Source organism: Desmodus rotundus, chromosome 2, assembly GCF_022682495.2.
Source record: "Desmodus rotundus isolate HL8 chromosome 2, HLdesRot8A.1, whole genome shotgun sequence".
Lineage (NCBI taxonomy): Eukaryota > Metazoa > Chordata > Mammalia > Chiroptera > Phyllostomidae > Desmodus > Desmodus rotundus.
In genome coordinates, this window is record NC_071388.1 from 180840955 (window position 1) to 180855977 (window position 15023).

The following is a 15023-nucleotide window of genomic DNA, read 5'->3' on the forward strand; positions in this document are numbered from 1 at the left end:
TAATACACTTAAACCTTGCAGTTAGTGAAGCTGCATCCTTAAATCTCTAATGGTAATGAAGTGCAAAGCCAAGGGCCTGGCACAGACACTCTGCTCTTCGTTTGCTGTGCCCGTAAGAACAGCCCTCTTGGGCATGAGTTCACTGTGTTTCCCAGGTCTCTTCCAGAAGGATTTGGAACCATCTCTGTCACTCTTGTCAGTATTATGGATGTCGCTGAGAGCAGCATCTTGGAATCTTAAGTATCCAAGGCAGCCTTCACCTCCTTACTAGCAATTTGAGCAGTCTGTCGTCAGGTCTTGGGGCTTGGCCCTTTTTTCTTTGCTCTGACTCTGCAGATGCTGAGCAAGTGAATTGAGATCACCAATCTAAGGTTTCTACCTCCACAAAGAGAAATGTTTTAGCTCATCCCTCTTAGTGATGAACGGATAGGCTTCCAACTATGCATAATCTGAAAATAAGCATTTTGTGGGCCCTCACTGACCGTTGTTAAATGGGTAACTCATTAATCTATTTCAATTACCTGGCACGATGCGGGGAAGAGATCTGGAAACTGATATGCGCTCTACAGTGGGCCCTGCCCTGGAATTCGGCTACTGAAAACATATGCAAAAAGTAGCTGAGGTTTCAGCCTCACAAGCTCTGATAATTTACCGCTAAAAATAAACACGTGCTCAAGAGACAACTACTATGTATACAGTCTCAGAAAGATTTTCTCAGCATCTGCATAGAGAAGCTTCCATCCAATGCCCAAGGAAGCTGAGGGCACAGCTCACAAAGAATGCTTTATCTTTAGGGGGAGCCAGCATCTGCTGAGCATGAGGGAAAGGCAGGACAAAGAGTCGCTTCTCTTGTTCAGGCAGGGAAATGAAACGTGATTCATCACTGTGTCTTAAGCAGCCGCATGTTTACAGTTTCATAACTGTGCTCAGTATCGGAGCTTGCCTCCCCTTAGATCCATAACGCCTGTCCTTAGCATTGGTATCGAGCTACAAAACACTGGTTGGGAGGCTGAGACACCAATACGCCTTGTTCTCACGAGGTACTCTGTGCCACGTCTGCATGCTACCTGCACTGAGCAGGCGCTTAATAATTTGTATTTCTTGCCCACCTTTCCATGAACACTGCCTACTTTAGGCAAATACAATTTGTAAAACTAAGAACTATAAGGCAGCTAAATTAGGACACAAATACTATAAAAATCAAAAGACTCTTACCTCCCAATGATTTTAAACTGAAAGCTCTCTCACTCAGGGTGCATTTTAAATGCACAGTTTATGCCCTTGATTTGAAATCCTTGCTCCCCCACTTACTAGCTCTAGGACAACAGACAAGTTTAATGGTATCTTAGTACTTCATTTACCTTCTCTGTTAGATGGGAATAATTATAGCAACTACTTCATAGAATTTTAGCAAACACAACAGGATATTTTTATACAGTGTTTATGACAGCCTCCCATGTAGCAAGTCCTCAACAAATGTTAGCTGTTGGCTGCCGCCCTAAGGCCACAGAACTGGCTCTCTCCCGGCCCTGCCATAGGCTCATGTGGCCCCCAAAAGTTCTTTTGCTTCCTCAACTGTAAAACAAGAGAGTAAGAAAGGAGCAGGTATTTCTAACACGGAATATACAAAACCTGAAATCTTCCATCTTGTGTCTCAATAATATTTTTCCTATTAAAAAAATAATAATAAAGAAATAAATAATAAAATAAAATGCACAGTTTGTGCACAACTTTTCAGGGACACTTGGACACCTAAGAAACAGGGCACATATTCGTGTGTGCCATTTTGCCCCCATGAGGATTTGCAAAGGAAGGGCTCCAGGCAAAATTCACCAAAAGAACAGCTGTTTCATGAGGCAGAAAGTGGACATCGTAAAAGCTTTTAAATTAAAGTTAGGTTTGGGGATTATATGAGGCCTTCAAATATTCGCACGAAATTGTATTCTTCGTTATCACGGGTCATAGGAGAGGCTGCGGTTCCTGGGAATTTACTCACCAGCCCTGTGACAGGAAAACCTTGAGAATCATTAATTCGTGGATTTATGGGTTTTGAATATCAATTTTTGCCATGCATCATGCACTCCTCATACATGATGGGGAGTTGCTGTGGTCGAGCTGTGGGAGACACATAAAACCCTGCCAAGATAAGGAGGGCTGGGGATGATATCTGGACGGGAACGAATGGCTCGCTACTTGATACCCTGCTTTCTCAGCCAATTTAGAGGCCTGAAAGCTTACCTCTGCCCCCAGTACAGATGAGACTTCCCAGAGCACACTAGCCTCCCAGCTGAGCCTAGTTCCGGGCCAGCCAACCGCTGCCCCATGCTGCGGTTAATCACATCTGTACTAGACTTTGTAGTGAACTCCTCTCTCCCGCCTAAACGTGAGGATCCCCACAGGTGTCTTTCTAAATTTATGCTGATGGTTTAGTTTCTCTTCTCTTATTTTGAGTTTGTTTCTGATTTTGTGTGTTTGTATAGTTACATGTAACATTATTTAAGGAGGACTGAAGTGTTTCATGGTTGCCAGCCACCTGGGGCCTGATTGTCATTTTCAGCATTTGCTGAGTAATAGCTAACATTTCTGACTACCAACCAGCTCCTTTCCATTCTTGCTCCTCACATTAGAATTTATTAAAAACCATCACCAAATTCTAGTGCTCAATAAGTCTCTCACTGGGGACTAAATGTCAGAAGCACCAAATTTGAGAAACAATCCTGTGACTACCAGGCACCACAGGCTGAGCAAGGTCTGGGCTCCAGGACCCATGTGATGGTTCCTTTCAAGTGTCAGCTCTGCTGGGTCACGGAGCCCAGATATGTGGTCACATGTGATTTTAGATGTTTCTGTGAGGGCGCTTTTGGGCCAGTGCACTTTGTGTAAAGCAGATTGCCCTCCAAAAGTAGGTGGGCCTCATCCAGTCCCTGAAGGCCTTAGCAGAACAGACTGACCTGCCCTGAACAAGAGAGAATTCTGCAGCAAAGCCCTCAGGTTTGAACTGCAGCGCTGGCTCATCCTTGGTTGGGTCTCCAGTCTGCTGGGTCTCGCCAGCCTAGGTAATCAGGTGAGCTCATTCCTTAAGGTGTGTGTGTGTGTGTGTGTGTGTGTACATACACACACATAAGATTAGTTCTGTTTCTCTGGAGAACACTGACTAATACAACCCTGTTTCTCCCATTTTAAATAATGGAATAAACTACATCCATTCTGCAGACATCGTGACTGGTATGATGAACTAAAGAAAAATATTTACAAAAAATATTTGAAATAAACAGAATACTAAGCAAATATAAGGATTTTTTTAGGAAGCTCTGACCTTAAGAATTTATAGCGAAAACCATCAATTTACTTACAGATGAGCACTAGAAATTTCTTCCAAGCACAACCCTTTCGTGAATTTCCCTCCTTTGGTCAAGTCGTCACCTGTGGGCTCAGACAAGTTTGGCCTGAGTGTGGCCGCCTAGGCCCCAGAAAAAGTGGTGCTGTTTCAAGGTAAATACTAAGGTTGATCTCCTTGGGTCGTTGACCCAGTTGCTCCTGACTACTCTCTAGCAAGTCCCCCCTCTCTGTGTCAGATTATCCAGGGGTCTTCCAGGTGGCCTCTGAGGTCCACATGCACTTTGCTCACTAAGACCAGACTGATGACCAGACTTATTGTTCGTTCATATTTTTTAATCTAGTTCTCCAACAAGGTTTTATAGAAATTCCACCCTGGGGTCCAAAGATGATAAAGACACCATCCCTATCTAAACATACAAGACAGACTCTTAAATAAATTTCCAAGGGAGAGGACCTGAGCCGTTCTCACGACCCTAATATCTAGGAAGTGGAAATACCTTTATAGTCTCCTGGTTTTTCTCCTGAAGCGTATTTTTGCTCCGAGTCACATATAACCTATGAATATTTTCATATCACAAGCCAACTGCCTTTTCAACTTTACCAGCCTTGGACCTGAAAAATCATCCTTTTTGACCTAAAATCCAGTTTCATAATTTAAATATATTGACATTTGTCTCCCCTGTAGTTGACAAGAAGTATGTTTAAGACACTTGAATGCCAAGAGTAGCTACAAAATGTGTCTTTGTTTTCCCACCCAACTGGGCTCTTTGGTGCTCCACACCTTGCCTGATCATTTTTTATGGCAACCTTTGTCCCCACCCACACACCCACAACCACTGGCCTCCATTCCCAGGTCCCTCTCCCCACCCCATCTGCCCCTGACAACTGAGAAGCTTTATAGATTTGTCAAATGCTACTAGCCTAGTCCCTGTGGCCTATCTTAGTCCACACTCTTCCATTTTAATCCAACTCTAAGGTAGATGAATTGTTTTATTTTTATTATATTTGAAGTAATTATTTGATTTTCTAACAAACTTGATATTTTCTACTATGTTAAAATGTTCAGTATTATATATATTTTTTGAGCTCAGTGAACAATCTTTTTATTTCATTTTTTGGTATTAATACTTATTACAGAAAAATATACAATTATAAGTATATAGCTCAATGAATTTTCACAAAGTGAACACATCTGGTATAGCCAGCACCCAGATTAAAAAAGAGAACATTATCAGCACCCCAGAAGTCCCCTTTGTATCTATCCCCTTCCGGTCACTCCTTCTCCCTGAAGGTAACCACTACCTTGACTTGTCTGTTTATTAATTGTGTGTAAATAGAATCAATTAGTATTGTAGTAGCCATGGGTGTGTGCTGCTCAGATCTTCCTTTAGGAGAAAACCTACAGCAAGGAGTGCAGTGCGCTGACAGCCTCTATTTTTGCAGCATCAGGATCTGTGGCAGAATTTACCCCAAGTCCCTAGGGCACTCAGCCAATGCCTGATCATGGATGGCCAGGGTGTGGGAAGCAAGCTGTGTCCACTCAACACGAGAGTCTAACGGGCGCTCTGTGCTCCAGGGAGCATTGTCAGCCTGGCTGCTCTGTAGTCTGGCAGTCTCACCAATCCTCCTTCCTTCCCCCTCTCCTTCCACAGGTGTCACATCTGCACTGTAGTATGACAGCTCTCTCTGCCTGTTTCCACTCTCTCTCCCCTTTACTTTACATATTATCTCTCTTGGACTTCAATTCCATTTGGCATCTGCTTTGTAGAAGACCTGAACTAACACACATCTTTTTTTAATTTGGCTTCTTTCACTTAACATTATATATGCAAGATTCATCCATGAACAATAACTTTATTAAAAAGTATAATTATATACCAGTAAAGCCATTAAAATTCTATTGATATATATATTAAAATTGGATAACTCACTACAGTCTCTTTCTCACCTTTGTGATTGAATCTCCTCCCGCAACTGCCAGCCTCCTCCAGTCTCAGTCAAATTCTCCCTGAAGGGGTAACACAGCGAGAAGTGCAGCTCTGATGAGAACATGTCCCAGAACCAGCTCACAGACTCATATAACAAATGATAGACTCATAGAACAGCTCACTCACTCATATAACAAATACACCTTAATATAACGAATACGCACTGTGCCATGCACCAGGAGGGACACCCTTCACACGCCACACAAATTCCTAATTCAGTATCCGGACAGGTGAGGTCCCCATGATGTGGTCCCAATCTGCCTTTTCAGGTGCATCTTCACGTACCCCTACTCACCTTTGAAGAGGTATGTTCCACCATTCCATGGGTTCCTTAGGGCTTCTCACTTGGACCAGTCTGAACCTCAAGGCTGATCTGGGCAGGGCTGGAATTCCCCCTCATTCGCATTCCCAAGGCTGAGCGAAGCTTTAACTTCAGCCCTCAGGCAGCACTGGTGATGCTGATAATATTGGAGAAAAACCTTTGGAAACAATGGGAAAAGCAATGGGCTGAGGACAGAGAGGGCGGAGTTCAAGACCCTGTTCTTCCACTTACTGCCTTTGTGACTTGAACTCTTCACTTAATCTTTCTGAGCCTCCTCTGTACAATAAAAAAGATTGATTTAAAGGACTCCATGGCCTGTTTGCAGACTCCAGCCTAAACAATTAGGCAGAGAAGCCCGGACAGCACTGGTGCATTTGGCTACAGAATGAGCCACAGCACGCACTTCAGTTAGGTTAGTTTGGTCATTTACTTGGATATAATGTTTGCCCTGCCTTTCCCCAAATATTGGGTAACCCTGATCACCACTATTACCTATCCTGTGGGTATTTGGGGGACTTTCATTTCCGGTATTTGAGAACCCTAATTTCAGTGTGGAAGGGAATAAAATTGCCCCCCCTGTGTTACCGAACTTTGAAAAGCTGAACATTCTGTGAGGCATTTGTGTCCCTAACATGTTCACACACAAACACACAAAAAATTCAAACAATGTCATTAATATATAACAGCTGTTGGGATTTTTCAAACTTCAATTTTAAGTTTCTGGTTTATAAAATTAAATCTTTGTATGATTTTGTTTGAGTCTAAAATTTTTAATTGTAAGAAGCAAAATATTAATAAATCTAGGGCTATAGGATTAGTCATTTCAATAATATTCTTTTGGTTTAAAATTTCTGCCAGTGATCTAAAAATAGTTATAGAAGCTTTTTTGCTTTTATTTTAAATATGAATTCCTTTTGACTTGGTCATCTGTCATCTGAGGCTTCTAGCTTTCCTCTCAATTGAATTCTGTGTGTGAATTTGTAATGCTTGAAAAGAGTAGTTAGAAATGTAAGCATCAACTGCATGCACGCAACTGTGCTCAAGTTAAAATGCTTACTATTAATGCATGTGGTTATCTAATATTTTAAGCACTTAATAGCACTTAAACATTTTTGTCTTTATATAGCTTTAATTTTCCCTGGAGTTTTAATTCCATTTTCCAAGCATATTTACATACCGTTTTTAAAATTGCTAAAGAAACCTAGATAAATATGTGACTGGAAGTTTAATATCTCTTTATGTTTATTATACAATAGGGAAAGAAAGGAAACTAACGTTTATCATGGGGATGTGTGCTAATTTGTATGCTAGGTTCTTTCACATATATTCTCTCTCACTTAATTATAGACAAAAAGCTTATAGTAAAACAAAGGAAAAGTATAAATGAACTTTGAGGATTTAGCAGAAATCTGATGACTTTACTGAATTCACGAAGATTTTTTTCAATGTCTACTTTAAGTTCAAGTTAATAATGACTATTTGAACTCCCTAAGAATACCATCTCTAGTGTGTAATTAAAATGAAAGCTTCTGGGCGCACCTTGATAACTAAAAATGTGTTCAGCAATTTGACCCCTCCATTTCCCCTACTCCACCGTATTAATGTAATATTAAAATTACATTTTACTTAGTCCCACTTTGTTCAGCTTATTTTCTAAGAAATCTGAGAATGGATTTGCATTAGGTGTGATGGGCTCTTCACTGAGTTTTGCAAAAGTGGATTTCATTTGTGTCTAAGAGACTCCATTGACATCCATTAAAGCAAGACATTTTCGTTACCTCTAATTCAAGTTTTGAATTGTTAATGAGCAAAAATAGCAATTAAAAAATAACACTTAAAGAGACCCATTTGAACTCTATAAAGTATACTGAAATTGTCCTAGCATGTGTTTGTAAAATAGAAATTATTGGAGAGGTAAAATCTTTTTTATCCCGATTAGTAATAGTCACTGAGATAAGAGATTTCAAAAATTCATCCTTTAAGGAAAAGACAAACAAACTAACAAAGTCCTGCCCCTTCCAGGCACAATTTGTAGAAGATATAGCATAAGAAGGCATTCTTTAATTTATATAGTTAGAAAAACAGGTAAAAGATGACTAAATATTTTCAAATATTAAAATCTTCTATAGCAATGTCAGTGGCATTTTTATTGATTGATTGAAAGTTAGCATTTTGGGGAACTGCCACATACTATTGCATTTCATTAAAGAAGAAATTTAATACATGGGACTCAAGTGACTGAAGTCATGTTGTTAACAACAGTTAGGGGCATTTACAAGCAAAGACCCAGTAAGTTCTCTAACATGCTCATCATTCCCTTTTCACCAGTGATGTTGATGTTAGAGGCAGGCAAGGTAAGAATGGCCAGTATCTGATTTTTAACTCCCTATTGGCCCCATTTTCCCAGAGGGTTAGTTGGGAGCATTAGGTGTCTATGATTATTTGCCTTTGTGATATCTCACTTACATTCGATTCCTATTAGCTTGACCAAACTCAAGCGATTATGTAGATTATAGGCCAGTGCTTCTTAACTTTAACTTGCATAAGAATCACTTAGAAAGCTTGTTGAAACACAGATTCTGATTCAGTAGGTGTGGCTGGGGCCTGAGACTCTGCATTTTAACAAGTTCTCAGGTGATACTCCTGCTGCTAGTCCGTGGTCCACACTTTGAGTGATACTGTTAGAAACTACTGGTTTTATTTAATGTGACGCCTAATAAAGGAATAGGTGGCTAGAGCCAACAGGTCAGCACTAATGACTTCAATGCTGGCAGGGCCACTGGGCAGGGGGAAGGTGCTGCTTACATCCTACCACCCGCACACTGTTCCCCATAGCATTCAGGGCTAAATGCACGTGTTCCAAGAGAAGTGGGAGGAGAAGAGGCAAAGAAAGGACAGGCACAGTGTTGTTTTGACCATTGAGTTTTTGGAATTTCCCAGATCCAGAAATATTATCATAGCCAGTCTAGTCAAGCTCATTTAGGGTCAGAAAGTTTTGCTAAGGAGAAAATCTGTGATCAGCTATGGAAGCCAGGTGTTACAGACTGACTGATTGTGACCCCCCCTCCACCCCCAACCCCAAATTCCTATGTTGAAACCTAACTCCCAATGCTATTGTATTTGGAGGTAGGGCCTTTAGGAGGTACTAAAGTCATGAGGTTGGGCCCTGACCATGGAATTAGTGTCCTTATAAGAAGAGGCCAGAGAGCCTCTTAATCCCTTTTGCCCTGTGAGAACACAGCAAAAAGATGGTCATCTATGAACCAGAAAGCAGGCTCTCACCAGATACAAAATCTTCCTGCACTTTGATCTCGGACTTCCAGCTTCCAGAACTGTGCGAAATAAATTCCCGTTGTCTTTGAGCCACCCAGTCTATGGTGTTCTGTTACAGCAGCCTGAACAGACTAAGACGGCAAGGATCTGGAGAGACTTGAAGTTCACGTAGTACCATTTGGGATCCCCAGAACAAGGGCATCACAAAATTGGGGAGCTCATCCAACCCACTTCTTCCCAGAACACTCAGTGATGCAGGGCAGCACAGCGACTGGAAGCATCGTCAGGAAACAGTATGAGGGCACCATCACCGAGGACACGGGCAGCAGAGGCAATGAGAAACCGCCGTCTCTGAGTGGCTGGCAAATAACTGCTTTTTTTCACAAACCTCAGAATGGCGAGGTCCTAACTGAGCAACCATGAGATATCACCTGGGGCATCCCAGCAGGGGGCAGGGGAAAGAAAACTCAGGGAGATTTCCACAGGCAATGGGGTTGGAATCTGGGAGCATTACACGTGGGAATACAAAACTTGTTAAATATTATTAATAAATGTAATCTCTTTCATGCTCACAGGCTGGTGAGGTCTGAGGACATTCAAAGGAAAGAAAGTCTTAAATGATAACAATCTTAAAAATACAGATCACAGGCATTCCAAGTGTTGTGATGAGAATAACTTTGCTAGTTTGCTATTAGCCACACACCATAAGTATTTCACCTTTCTGATTGATGTCGGCTGCTGGCAAACTGTCCCTTCAACTACCACTTCTGTTACCAGGTTTTGCCATATGATGGAAACCCACAACTCTGAATGGGAGGGCCTCAGATGAGCTGGTTTGGCTGAGCTCAGACTCACTGAGTAGTAGAGACCGTCCTCTCCTCCTCCCAGCCCTCCGTCCTTGACACTCCGAGTCTTCCTCTTTGACAGTCGTGGGAAGACTCTGTCCTCATTCCACATCACTACTCCTTCTCAAGGGAGGATAAGGGATGTATCTAACTGGTGAACTTGAGAAAAAGAACTGAATTGTTCCTAGCTTAGTTTTTCTGCTTTTGATATGGCCAGTCCTCAGGAAAAAGAAAAATTCTCCTCTGCTAAGAAGGGGTTTTCCCTGCATGGGGAATATGTTGTATGGTAGTGTCTGGGTGGGTAACCCAGTTCAAAACCATTTAACTTCTGCTTCAAATCACATTCTCCCATCAGGGGCCCAACAAGAAACAGACAGCACACTCAAATCAGGATAACTTGAGGAAGATATATTTACAAAGGAATAATTTACAAAGACGCAAGCCGAGTGTAGGAAAAGCACAAGGGATTGCGCTGGGACAGAGCTCCCCAACGCAGACAGCCATCGTTCAATCTGTGCGGGCCTTCAATGCAACAAAAAGACAAAGGAAGGTTGAATTTGCTCTCTGCCTGGCTCTGTGGGTTAAACAATGAGCCTCATTGGCTTTTAACTTGAAGCACTCGCAACTCATTGCCTGACAGATTTCTTGAGCCAATAGAATCTGCCTGACCTGTACAAAGAGCAGCTGGAAGTGCCAGACAAGTAGTTGGTTCTGAGGGCATCCTTCAACCAGTAACTGATAGGAGCTGGAGGATAACTACCTCAGCCCTTTGTTCCCTAGGGAAACAATTTCAAGTTATGTTCTACCCTAGCTCCCAGAGTTAACCAGTACGATCAAGCCCCAGGGTCCAGTGGCAATATGCTTGATACCACACCCTCGTTGGGCTTCCTGACCTTTCCTGTCTCATTTCCCTATGGCCCTACCTTTGTTTCTAGGGTTATCTCCTAAATAAACTATTTTACTCAAGTCTTTGATTAAGGTCTGTTTCAGGTACACCCAAACTACAACAGTAGTGCACACAGAAGCAAGGAAATGAGAAAATTATCCCAGAAAGTATTTAAATAGAGCTCCAAATAACTACAAATCTCTACCAGACCTCTCAAGTCTAGATAATGTTAAAAGAACTGAACTGAGATTTAAACCTCCATCTAAGAAACAAAGTTCAAGATTTGAATGTAGCCAAGTCAGTTGTCTGATAAACCAAAATCAATGAGAAAAAAACAAATAAGTCAAAAATCTTCAGTAGAATTTAATACAATCCAGTCTCCACAACATAATAATGACAATGTCTAGGACACAGCCTCAAATACCCAACATGTAAAAACTAGAAAATTGTGACCCAGTCTTAAGAGAAACAACAATCAATATAGACCAAACCCAAAATGATTCAGATATTGGAATTATTTATTTAAAATAAGAGTTTTAGCCCTGGCTGGTGTGGCTGAATGGATTGAGTGCCAGCCTATGAACCAAAGGGTCAAGGGTTCAATTCCCAGTCAGGGCACATGCCTGGGTTGAGGGCCAGATTCCTGTAGGGGGCGATCAAGAGACAACCACACATTGATGTTTTCTCCCTCACTTTCCTTCTCTATATAAATACACAAACAAATATGAGTTTTAAATAGCTATTAAATATGGTCAGCGAGGCAGAAGAAATGTGCTCAGAATTAAAAAATAGGAAATCTCAATAGAAAAATAGAAACTATAAAAAATCAAATGGAGCCCTGGCTAGCTTGGCTCAGTGGATTGAGTGCCAGCCTGTGAACCAAAAGGTCACCAGTTCAATTCCTTCCCTGTCAGGGCACATGCTTGGGGTCCCTGCCAGGACCCCAGTTCAGGGCATGAGAGAGTCAACCAATCCATGTTTCTTTCCCTCTTTCTCCCTCCTTACCCCTTTCTCTAAAAATAAATAAATAAAATATTTTTAAAAAATCAAATAGAAATTCTAGAACTTAAAAATAAAGTGCCTAAAAATTGGCTGCAGCAGAACAGAGATGACAGAAGAAAAAGTCAGTGAAGTTAAAGATAGATCAACAGAATTATCCAGTCAAAGAAGGAAAGAAGGAAGGAAGGAAGGAAGGAAGGAAGGAAGGAAGGAAGGAAGGAAGGGAGGGAGGAAGGAAAGGAGGGAGGGAGGGAGGGAGGGAGGGAGGAAGGAAAGGAGGGAAAGAAAGAAAAGAGGGGAAAAAAGAAAATTGGAGGACAGAAATTCAGGGACATGAAAGGCAATACCAAGACATGGAACAGAAAAGAGTATTTCAAGAAATCATGGTCAAATTTTTTCCAAGTTTGGTAGAAGTCACATATACAGACTGAAGAAGCCCAGTAAAATCTAAGTGGGATAAATATGAAGAAAACCATACCTAGCACATGATAATCAAACTGCCAAAAAATTAATAAAGAAAATAGAATAAAGAAAAAATATTGAAAACAGCCTGAGAAAAATACCACATTCCCTCTAGGTATTGCTAGCTTCATATCTGAAACCAAGGAGGTCAGAACACAGCGGAGTAACATATTTAAGTTGCTGAAGGAAAAATGATATCCAGTGAAAATATCCTTCAAGAATGAAACTGAAATAAAGACATTTTAAGATTAAAAAGGAAAGAAACTAGTAGGATTTATCATCAGAAGTCATGTACTACAAGAAGTTAGATTTAGGCTAGAAAAAATGATACTAGATGGATACTTGAATCCTCAGGAAAAAATAAAGAACATTGGAAATAGCAAAGAACTGGATAATTATAAAAGCCTCTTTTTCCTTCAGCTTTTAAGCATGCATACAATTTAGAGCAAAAAATATGCCATTGATTTTGGAATTGTAACATATGGAGACGCAATAAATACGGCAACTATAGCATAAAAGACAAAGGGGGTAAATAAACCTCTACAGTTGCAAGATTTCTGCATTCAACTAAAGTGGTAAAGAATAACTCAAAGAGAGCCATAAAAAGTTAAAGATAGACATTACAGTTCCTAGAGAAATTAGTTAAAACGTAGAAAGCAACCGAAAGATAGATTAAAATGTAATTCTAAAATGTATTTGACCCAAAAGAAAGCATAAAAGGAGACAGAGTAACAAAACCCACAGCAGGGACAAACAGAAAATGAAACATAAATCCAGTGATGTCAACTGATGGCACTGGAGGAACTGGATTATCCACACAAGAAAAAAAGAAAACCATTAACCCCTAGCTCACACTGCACACGACTATTAACTTGCCATGGGTCAAAGACCTAAATATAAAAGCTAGAAGCTTAATGCTTTTGAAAGAGAACCTAGGAAATAGTTTCCTGACTTGGGATAGGCAACATTTCTTGCAATACAAGAGCAATGACTAATTTGAAATAATAATAATAAATTAGAATTCACCAAAAGCAAAAACAAAAACTTCTGCTCATCAAAAGTTATTATTTAGAAAAAAGGATAGACAAGACACACACTAGGAGAAAACTGAGATTTATTTAGAAAGGGACTATTTATAAGGTTATAATCAGGACCTAGGGGCACCAAAAAGGATAGTGCCAGACCACAGCTGGCAGCAGCAGAGGGCAGGGCGACATTACTCTAATCCAGCAGGAGAGAATCATGTAGAAAAGGTCACCTTGGGAGGACCTGTGACCCTCAGAATGCCGAGCAGTGACCTTTGGTCAAGGGACACAGCCAGCCTGAGGCAATCCAATAGGAAGAGAGCCAGGGAAATAAATAGCCTAACGTTATTTTTCATTTCTTTCATCTCTCACTAGGGTCCCTTCTGGACTAAATCCAACCAGAACTCAAGGGCAAGGAAGCTGGTTGACATAGTCTTAGAGTCGTATGAGACACTGCGGTGGCCCCACCCACATCTCCTTGACACTTACATTCCCATGTGGTTTTTGTCAAAATCACATTTTAGCATTTTAATTATATGATTGCACAGGAATGGCCAACAGGACGATTCCAGAAGTTCCTATAGACACGGGATCAAATCCCTGACAACTCCCAGCATCCTAGCTCCCTCAGCTTTCACACACTGCCCATCCTAAGTTTAGGAATTCCAGAAAGCACACTGTCTTGGACAGCCCATCTTGGGTACCCAACAGACTCCCTTCTGAGAGAGCTCAAAGTGACATCCGTGGTTACAGCCTAAGGCCGAGCATTTCTTTACCCTCATTACCATATTTTTTGATCACTGCATCTCAGTATCTGCCAGGGTGGAGTAGACCTTGCATATATTTTTGTGTTAGCTGATTGAACCAAAACTTGAATTGAGACAGAATAGAAAGGAGTCAGCTAACTGCTAGCATTTGGAGCAGAAAGCAGCTAAATCACCAATATAATAAAGCACTAGAATAGGATTAGATATTAAATTCTGAAGCAATTTAAAAAATTAGATTTGCAAAATCTCAATTTGAACAAATTTTCCATTTTCAAGGGGCCTGCTGAGGCTTTGTTCTCTCATCCTGAACCTGAGGAAACCTGAACAGATCTCTCTGTTCCTTGCAACCTTAAAATGCCCATTATATCTTTCTTTCAGTTAAGTGACAGGCGTAAGAGAGAAAGGAAACTTACTGCCTCACACAATTGAGCAGCCTTGAAGCAGTCAAATGAAGTTTTGATCTAGCAGTTAAGGTACATCACCAAGGACTTTCTCATTGTCTAGCCCTTCTGCCACTTCCAGTGTTGGCTTCATTTCCAGGTTTCAAATAGAAGCTTCCTTCTCACAGCGGCAGCCTTTTCAACCTTTACAATTTTTTACTTCAGTGCTTGGAGGAATAGAGAAGAAACTTCTGATAGCTTCTGCACAAGTCTTCAGATTCACTTTCTTTGAATTAACTCATATCATATTCCCATTCATGAGCCAATCCTCATGGCCAGGGGCATTGAAAGAGCTAACTTGTCAATGCTCCATAGCTGAAGTTTGAGGTGGTCTCAGTCTTTATGGAGCCATGGAGAATGAAACAGTACAAAGTTGATGCTTGAAAGCAACACATGGCTACATATGTCCACTACCTAGCCTACGTGGCTGCCCAAAGATATACCTCTTTCATTGACTTATTGAACCTTGGCATCCCACTCTTACAAAGAATTTCGGTTAAGCCTTGGTCCTCCACTAACATGCACGTACCCTTGTTAAGACAATATATTCAGACACAATCATCAGTTCTGGGTAGATTTAGATTTGAGGAAGGGAGAGAGCAATCAAAGCCTAAGAGCATCTGATACCTAGAAAGGAAAAGAAACTAACAGAAGAGGGAGTGGAAAAAAGAGAGTTA